At 39.7% G+C, this 9,954-nt stretch overlaps 1 protein-coding gene across 4 annotated transcripts in view; it reads left to right on the forward strand.

Moving 5' to 3' along the window:
* Positions 1-843: 843 nt before the first annotated feature.
* Positions 844-9,954, forward strand: part of ralgps2 (Ral GEF with PH domain and SH3 binding motif 2) — a 69,103-nt gene continuing 59,992 nt past the window's right edge. Inside the window, exon 1 of one of the 4 annotated variants that reach the window (XM_005732200.1) lies at positions 844-1,214. The gene's annotated coding sequence lies outside the window, so the exon portion shown is untranslated. Of the gene's footprint in view, positions 1,215-1,382; positions 1,432-9,954 lie in introns of those variants that run through there. The other 3 variants (XM_005732198.1, XM_005732201.1, XM_005732199.1) reach the window with 3 other exon arrangements.

The raw sequence follows: 9,954 nt of genomic DNA on the forward strand, positions 1-9,954 counted from the left end.
GCAAGTGTTGATTTATTCCCCATGTTTCTGTGATTTGTGGTGTATAAATGACTACACATGAGCCTATACAGTTTAAAACAAATATACCCATCAGATAAAAAAAGGTTTAGATCACTTTATTTTAGTTATATCATTAATATCATTTCAATTAGTTTTCCTTTTCCCCAAAAGTCTAATTTATTTTGTTATTTCACACCTAGTTTTAGTGTTGCTTTGAAGATTTTATATTAAGCTTATACTATACTAAGCAGAGACGTCAAACATGTGGCCTGGGCCAAAACTGCCCCACTAAAGGGTCTAATTTAGGGGTGTCAAACTCAAATACACAGTGGGCCAAAATTCAAAACTGGAACAAAGTCGAGGGCTAACATTAATATTTATTGGGAAAAAAAAAATCTTCCTCCAGATATAAGAATGAATCTTTTCTTATGGACTCAAACAAGTTTTGCTGAAAAACTGAATATGGAACAAGCAAAGCTTAATACTAAACAATATATATATATTAGCTGTATAATACCAGTAGGCCAGCTCTAATAGTAATTTGGTATGGCTTCACGGGCCAAATGTAATTAGGCTGCGGGCCAAATTTGGCACACGGGCCAGAGTTTGACACCTATGGTCTAATTCAACCTGCCCAGATGCCATCGCAAAGTGTGAAAACTGCTGAGAAGTCATCACTAACTCCAGTTGTATCGCATAAAACGCGCCATTTCCACTGTGGGGACACAAAACACTATAACTAGGGTGAAAAAATAGTCTTCTCAACAATTTTGAAAAGCACAATTGTGTCTTGTCCACAAGAGGGAGTCAGAGGAGAACCCATGAACTTTTAGCCCTTTTGAAGCCAACCAGCCCTTCAAACAGAAGTCCGGCACTACAATAGAGGGCGGGCTGTGCGAATCCCATCTGCCAAGCCTTTAACTGGCTGTGCATTGACAACCTGCGGATGATATAAACAGTAGCAAAAGGTCTCCGTACATTAAGAGTTACTGCAGAGGATAAAGGGCAGATCGGCCCGCTGTGCACCCGGGAAGCTCCGCCCGTTAGCGGCGTCTCCTCTCCTCCTCAGCCCTCATTCAAAACAGAACACAGCTGTTGCGAGGCGCATCGTCGTGTCCGGGAGTGTTAGCCTAACAAAAACGGTTAGCAGCCTGCTTTCCGCTGATGTGCCCGCTGGAATACCAGAAGAAGAACGAGCAAAACGGCGCACTTCGGTGAGTTACAGTTACAGAACACGACGGGACAAAGTTTGCCATCGTTAGCGACACAATTGCAAAGAAATCCCTTCCCATCCGTCGCGATAGCTAGCTAACGTAGCGTCAAGCTTGACGAGCGGTTTGGGTGTGTTTGTTTTAAAATGCAGGATGCTTATCAAAGTAAATCGGCATCCATCGCGAGGAGCGGACGCGGAGATACTGGAGCTAAGCGCGAGTGAGTCTGGTCGTCTTTTTTTTTGTAACGCAGACTCTCTGTAGCTGGGTGCAACATTGTATTTTAGCTATTATATTCTTATCTCATCCACTCACGTGAATGTACAGGTCGCCCCACCGCACACATAAATACACACATCAAGAAGCAGTACCAAGGAGTTTGATGTGAGGCTAACAATAGATCAACGTGCAAGCTAGTTGACAGTAAATGCATCATGCTAATTCACATGGAAATCTTTGAGAAGAGTGGGGAGAGCTAGGTAGTTAGCGATTAGTGTATCTGACTTTCTGTGTCGGGGCCGAGAGTTTATGTCGACCCGTTTGTGCTGCTAAACCAGCACAGCTTACTTAGCAGCCACGGGCCACTGCAGGCTCTCTGCTCGGGATGGCTCATTGGCGGTGAACCCCCTGCAAAGCACCCCTCTGGGGAGTGCTTTGGGTGTGGTGTGGGTTCACCCACAAACAATACAGTGCACAAGCAACGTCTATCTCGTCTTTTCTAAAGCATGTCTTAGTTTAAGAATAACCACAAAAGAAGAACAGGAAGGTTATTTGGAGAAAAGGGGGCAACCAGGGATTCTCAACCTCACTGATCGGAAATTTTGGAAGTGCAGTTGGTAGGAGGTTTAAATCAAGCAGTTACATCTTATCTTCCACTCCCTCTGCTCAGTCCTGTGCAGCGCAGTCTTTGTGAGCGTCCTCTGTGACCCTTTGCTGTTGTTCGCCTCTCTCGCCCTGTTTTAAAGGACTCTAAGGAATGTTCCATATGATATTTGGTGTGGCTGTGTGAGGCTGCTGTTCCCAACACTTAACATATGACCCCGAGGTTACTGGTTCACGCACATGACTAGCATGCCTTTACAGTGCTGCAGTGTCGCATTATGGAGAAATGACCGACAGTCCTGTTTGCCTTAGCCCTTTGTAACAGTTAAATATATGCAGAAGGTTTTTTATCCATTGGGTAGTATTACCGTGGCAGTCATGCCAGTTCCAAGACCATAGTCACTGAGTACTTACAGTTAATGTTGAGCCTAAAGGAAGAGAAAACTTTGGCATTTGGAAAACTATTTCCTTCCAAATGCCAGAAATCCTCAGACTTCCAAATGTCAAAGAAAGAAACTGCTTGGAATTCTTTTTGGTTTTTAACTTCCTTTTAATTCAAAGTAAAGAAAGGGGAAGCATTGAGAACAGTGAAAGTTTAGTCTTCAAGACAGTAGTCTTGTGTGTTTGAAGGGTGCATCTGAATCATTTAGTCAGCTCCTCTTAAATGTTGGGCTTAGTAGGATTGTGTTTGTCTTGACTGCCATCGGCCTATAAGTAAAAGGGATTTTCATGGCTCAAACCAGCCCTTTTGGAGTGGGGGTGGGGGGCAGCTGGCTATGTGTGTAAGCATGATTTTGTATGCAAAAAGTCTGTTACCTTACTTAACAGAAATCTAAGTATTTCCTGTTTTTGTTTTTTTAACCATTTGAAAACCTTAAATGTATTTTAATGTTGAGTAAACTCAACATAAACCTTGATATATTTCTAATCAATATAATATTATTATTATTATTATTATTATTATTATTATAATAATAATAATAATAATAATAATAATAATAATAATAGACCTGGTGATTTTCCCTTTAGTTGAAGGGCAAATTCTCTGTGACGGGGAGATATTTTTTTTTTCTTTTTAAAAAAATGTTATATATGTAGCAAACATCCCGAGATTACATTCACTGATGGCAGTGGCTTGTGTTCTTCTTTTGTTTGTATCTGGGGTCCAGTTTAATAAATTTAAATGAATTGATCCAAGATAATGTAATCAAGGCCCGACAGTTATTTATTTAATTTTATAACAAAGATAAATTTCTTTGGCACAAGAAGTCAGAATGAATCATTACAAAAACAATGCAAACTAACAAAATCTGTATCTGCACAGCCTAACGGCTGAAATGTTTTAATCATTGGTGTCAGTCCAGAATTTCACAATCAGTGCATCCCTAGGGCTTAGGAATGTAATCCAATAAAATACAGTTGCTCTACTATTCTACCTTACATGGAGCTTTGCATTAGTCCAGAGGAACACAACTCCCATCTGCAACCCTATTTACAAATGCTGTATTTAATGATTATTGGGAGTCTTTCTTTCTTTCTTAGTGGTCAATCTGATTCTTTGTGTCTTCCTGTCTGTATACAAAAATATCATGTTGGTTTCAGTTTATATATTCCACTTAATCTTGTGCATTAGCAAGCTGTATTCCAAAAATTTAAACAAAGTGCCTTTACAGTCTGAGCGAGAAAATCAGTTATACTGAGGATTTTAACATCATCACATACACTTCCATTTCCAATCACTGATATTCAGCGACTCTCTGTAATGTAATTTGAGCCCCAGCTATTTTTTTTTAGAAACTGTCCCTTGGTAACTCTACATGCCACCTCCGCCGTCTGGGCCAGGCTAATCCCAGAAATGCTTCATCTACGTGGGCCCATCTGTTCAGCACTGCAGCGTAACTGCTCCGTCCAAGGCTTGCAAATGTGATTAGTCGGAGATTACATCTGTGTGAGTGAAATAAAACTCCCCTCTCAGAATCGGAGCCGTGTGTTTACAGGAGAAAGGGATAAGCATTGTAGAGCTTTTGCGTCATCAAGTGTAACCCCTGGTCTTTCTCAGATTGTGTCTCTGCTCTACGTTGCGTCACGTTGGCTGCTGTTTATGTGTAACGTTCCTAGACGCAGCCTGCATGCGTCTGTGAAGAAAATGCAAAGTGCAGCTTTATAAATGAATAAGCAGTCGGTTTGTGGGCTCCTTCTACATATTCTAGGAGCGTTTTGGTCTGCATCTCTCCTTTTCTCTCTCTGACCTCCAACCAGTGCCGTTGCTCAGTTGCCAGGGTAACTTTATGTGTGTGTCTGGCACATCCATTCAGCGCAGATGGAACTGCGAAGTCACATGTCGTCACACTCTTCCTCTGATGCCTCCCCAGCCCTGGCACCGTCACTGCAAGTACAAATTTGGTTATGTGCGTGTTCATTTTCTGCATTGCATGCAGACGCCACAAAGCCACCAAAGATCTGTGCTACTACTGGGAGTTATATAACAGGTCGTTGTGCTTGACAAGGAGTTTTGGAACACTGATAATAATATATTGTGTTTTTGATAAACTTTTCTATGCACAAGGTGTTTCGAATGTTACTGGCAGTTAGTTGATGAAGTGGGTGTTGTGGATATGAGCTTGGCTAGAGCCTGACTAGTTGCCTGCGTACATCACAGCGCGAGAAGAAGATAAGAGACGAGGATAATGCATGCAGAATCTCAGAGGCAGGCACCGTGTTTCACTGCGTAGGATTGAGCAACGTGACTCTATATTTTCTCCCTTTGCTGTATACCGAACTAATTTTGAGGAAGTCATGTAAAAGTGTCTCTTATTGTTATGAGTGTGTTTGCCATGTGGTTCCTGCTCTGTTGTAATCACAGCTCTTGTTTAGGAGAAGTAGAGGCCACTGGGGGCCGGCGGACACAGGCAGTATTGAAACGGAAACTGGCTGGTGGTTGTATCTCTCACATACACACCCCGCTAAACACACGGTACAATAGGCCGAGCAGCTGCTAGAGGCCTTGAGATTTAACCACTCATGGGAGTGGCTAACACATGAAAGACTAGGCTGGTGTCCACCCCTCTCTCAACACTACTAGTGCCTTGCTTCTTAGTTGTGTAACTTTGCTCACTTTCTCTTTCACTATGCTTTCATGTTTTGAGTGGACATGACACTATTTTAGTTCTGCCTCGTCAGCCTGTATTTCATTCTTCCAGTTATCAAGCAGCAAGACTTACAGTACCTTGTATGTTGTATTACTTTCATTTATCTTGCCTCACCACCTCCACTTCCTGCTTGCTTATGTCTTTTCTAAATATGAAGCTCGTAAACATGTCTATCACTTATCATCCATTGTTGCTGAGTGTGACTCATTTTATTGATTTTGATTTTACCGGCCTGTCGTAGATATAACTGTATCAGAGTATATCATATGAAGATTTATCTGTTTTGTTTTAAACAGAACATAGGGCATAAGTGGACACTTGGTAATGTAAAAATCCCATAGCTTGTCCACTGGGGTGCACGCTGACTGTTGCTTACAGTATGCCTCCTTACATTGCTAGGAATTGAATAAACAATAAGCTCATCCCTTTTCCTTCTATGAATAAATATTATGCTATGAAGATAAGACTTAACAGGCCACAAAAAGTTGAATTTAGCTCTGCTACTAATCGGCTGGAGTCTTACTGATGGTGCTGCTGAGTACTAACATTTTTAACCCATTACTTGACTATAATGATTATATATTCTTAAGTAACCTGGAATAAATTATTAAAGACAACTCTCATTTTAAACTTTGGACTTTTAGGAAATCGGGTAATTTTTTTTTTTCTTTTAGTTTTTTGCAGTAAAAGAAATTTTCACCAGAGTGTCGAGACTTGCCCGTTGTGATTGCTGCATCACTGCAGCTGTGACACAGCATTCAGTGTTGAATATGTTAAACTGACGATCGTCCAATTTGTTTGTGCCATCTTGCACTGCATGGATATTTAAGGGTACATCCATACGTACAACGTTTTGTTTGTTTGTTTGTTTTTTTAAATGTTAAAAAAGTGCACATTTCCAAAGGTCTTTATCCTGGCAGGAGTTTTCCAAAAGCTTAGTTTTCACTAATCCTATATGCTGTTTATATGTGGATGAAGGCTAAAATGCATTGAAAAAGCAATGTTGAGTAAAATACCGGTGCATATGTGGATGTAGACTCATTCTGGCCTTTCTTGAGGCACAGACTATTGATTTAGCAATATAATGGCCCAATATTAGTTCTCATAAACCATTCTAGTATGGGACTGAGCTGAAATGCTTTCATCTCTCTTTTGCTATGCTTTGAGTATGTTGATCGTATTTTTAATAAGTCACCCTAAAGCTGAAATCATCAAAGTAAGTGCTGTAGGTGTTGAATTATCAGCTTAAAGTTTTGAAGATGTTGCCTTTTTCAGTATTTCCAGTTAGCTGTTGTCAGTTGGAATACAATATAAGAAATCTGAAGTGCAACCTGTTGAATCAATAATCAGACAGGCTTTTGCTTTTTGAGGTAAGTTTTCAGTGCCTTTTGTCTATCTCTTGATCTGTGGGAATTTACTTCCATAAATTTAAGGGATGTATTAATGCTTTAGCTCCTATAAGCTAAATAGGAGGAACAGGAACAAAAATTCAGAGTTCAAATGCCACCTGAGACACTTTGTTAGTACAATAGTTGTTGTCCATCATATACCAAACTAGCAGGACAAGCCTTAAAATCTGGGTATACACTGTGCCAGTTTAAAAAAAACAGAATATTTTATTGATGCTTGTAGTCAGCAAAATTAGCAAGTGTGTTTTGCAGAGAGCTGTTGTCACTGATGACACACTTCCTAATTTGAAGTGTGATTCTATTGAAACAGGGTGCCAGTACCAGCTCCAGTATTAGTGCATGCAGCATAAAACAAAGGTAGCTTGTAATAACCAATTGCTTAAAGCCCTGCACCTCCACTATGTAACTGCATCAGTAATTTCCAGCCACTGTTTGCTCTTCCTGTCATACAAAGCTCAGCAAGTGAATGCAGCTAGTGGTTCTTAGTTGAGTCATTTGTTTACATTTGGGTTGCACATCATTAGCGCCTAGCATCTCCCAGTTCAGGCCCTGGTTGTACTTCATAGTGATTTTGCCTTAAGTGATAAAACACTTTTTTTTGTTTGTTTCCAACTTAAGTGGGAATAGTAATTATTTAAATTTTTTTTTTTTTTTTTTTTTTTGCAAATCATACTTTGTTGCAAGTTGATGAAGTCACTCCCTTTTTAGGCACTAATGCGTCATCACAGGCTGACTTGTGGCTCAGAGACACACCTTGGCTTGTTTCATTGTTGCATGCACTGGGGAACATGAACGCATGGTCTTGCACTCACAATATCAGTGATATGACATTTTTGTACTGTGTAAATATTTATAGTACTATTATCGTGGACAGTATTACACTAAAAATCATCCATTCTGAATGCCAAAAAATAATCAAACTTCAGAAAAAATGGAAAAACATGGAGTTTTGTGTTAGTTGGAGTTTAACAGCTTGTTAGTCACAAAATTATGTTAAACGGCAAGTGACTTTGAGCTATTGAGAAGAGGCAAAAATGCACCGCTGTATTTTCCTTTTCACTTCTTTATTCCATGACCAGCATTATTTCAAAGCTCATGGGTGTTGGTCTGGGTTGGTGTGTCAGGTTATAGGCATTTGGAGTCATAAACTCTTGAACTGAGTTCAGGGACATCCTATAATAAAAGCCTTAGTCTTAAAGGCTAACTTGAAAAAGAGTTATGAGGCTTTTCCACAGTTGTTTTTTTTTTTTTTTTTCTCAAAACTTCTGTGTTGTAGCATATCCTGAATATTCAAACTAAAAAAAATACAATGGAGGACTAAATGCAAAATGAAATGCAATGCAGCCTTGATCTGCTTAAAGAATTATGTGAAGATTTCTTTGGTGATTTTATGATTTGGGAATTGGGTTACATTTGAGTAACCCTGAAGGAAATAATCTCGCTCTTCAAAAGCTTTCAATTAGCAGGGTTTTCTGTTAATATGATTCTGTAGGACAAAATATTCAGAATTACTTTAATTATAGGCATGTTTCACAAATAGGATTAGCTACCATAGTGTCAAGATGGTGGCGGGGCAGAGTAACAGGTTTGCAATGCTTGCTGAGCCTGAGGATTCCGATGTTAATAAGACAGAACGTTAGCTGAAAAATTGCTGAGTTAGTGGACGAGGATTGGCATGTGTTCCTGCTCAGAAACGAGGAAGTGAGAGATCTTTGAAGATATTCTGAAAGGTTTTGTGGCAATAATGGCAGGGATTTCAGAGGAGCTGCGTGGAGATGCGCAAAAATTTAAAACGATTATTCAAAACCAGGAAGACCAGCTGGATGCACTTGAGCAGTGTTTAAAGCGAGATAATGTTGTTGTTAGAGGATTAATTTAACCACCAAAGGTAAGGGAATGGTGGGCACAATTGGAGTTGAGATTGAGGTCGCTGATTTTAGTTTAAACTACTTGTAGAAAGTATGTGGCTTGCAAAGTGTATTGCCGCTGATGGTGTGTAATAATAAAACGTATTTATTTAGTTTATACTGTCTTTTAAAATTCCCACAGCTATAAACTCCACACTAAACTGGCTCATTATGTATACTGGGGGTTTTCTTTTTGAATAAAGAGTGCAAACAGACTTGTGATGTTTGGTTCTCCAAATTTAAAAAAACAGGACTGTGATGTACTACCCCTCAGGCTGTATTGAACATAAACAGACAGATGCCTCACCCTTCCACTTCCCCCTGCATATTGTCCTGATCCACCGGTCTGTATCGGCGCTGAAGACAAGTCTTTGTGGTCTCACAACAGAGCCTCATCCATCTGTCTGAACCTTGAGTGTTTTTGGCTTTGGGTGCAAAACTGAGAGCTGAGCCACAGCTATGTCATGGAAACTTGTGAACTTGGTCTTGAACCCGGCCAAAGACAATAGATCAGATACAGACAAACACGATTCTAACTCTGTGTTTTGTTCCATCTTCCTTTCGCTTTATTCTGCTCCCAATGTTTTCACTTCTACTCTTTCCTCCTCATCTGATAGTCAGCAGGTGGGCTTTTTGACCTCAAGCACACTATGAAAATAAGGTGCTGTATCCTCCCCACCTGTTATTTTCTTTTTTCCTTTTTAACTCTCCAGCACCTCTTTGATAAATGAGTAGAGATGATTCATATCCCAGGCAGATGTGTTTCTCTATCATTTCAAAGAATCCATTTAGATTTGTGGTACTGACAATGATCTCTTTCCTGTCGCCTTTGTCAGGTTTCCCACAAGTTGGGTCTAGGCTTGCACACAGACTTGCTTGCACATGCCTGAAGTTACGCATCTTGCATCACCAACTGTCAGTCCGGGTATTAATTCATTCTATGCAGCCTTTTTGTATGCATGCGAAATTATTGCAGGTGTTGAGATTAATGGATTTTTTGTTTATTTTTTAAATTTTATTTAGGTTTTTATGAAAACATCTAACATTTCCACTCTGAGAGCATGGTGGAAATGGTGGAATTTAACTAAATAAGAAATGTGCTTAATATCTAAAGTGATAAACTTGAATACTTTCTAAAAGGCAAACTGACAAAATGGTAAACCTTAATGTCACAAGGAGTTTATTTGACACAAATGGATAGAATAGACAAATATGAACATAAGAAAGTTTATTTTCTTTCTTCCTTTTAAAAAAAAAAAAAAAAAATCTCTTCAACTACATATGCTTCACAGCCATAGACAATATAAAAGATGGATGTCTGTGAAGGTTCTCAGTCGTCCAGGTCATCGTAGTCAAAGGAGCTGGCAAAGAAAAGCGTCTGGACTTCTTTAAGTTGCTTGAAGACGTTTCACCTCTCATCCGAGAAGCTTCTTCAGTTCTAAGGTCAAATGGTGGA

The sequence above is a fragment of the Pundamilia nyererei genome, unplaced genomic scaffold (assembly GCF_000239375.1).
Source record: "Pundamilia nyererei isolate P.nyererei 1_Seehausen unplaced genomic scaffold, PunNye1.0 scaffold00046, whole genome shotgun sequence".
In the NCBI taxonomy this organism is placed as follows: Eukaryota; Metazoa; Chordata; class Actinopteri; order Cichliformes; family Cichlidae; genus Pundamilia; species Pundamilia nyererei.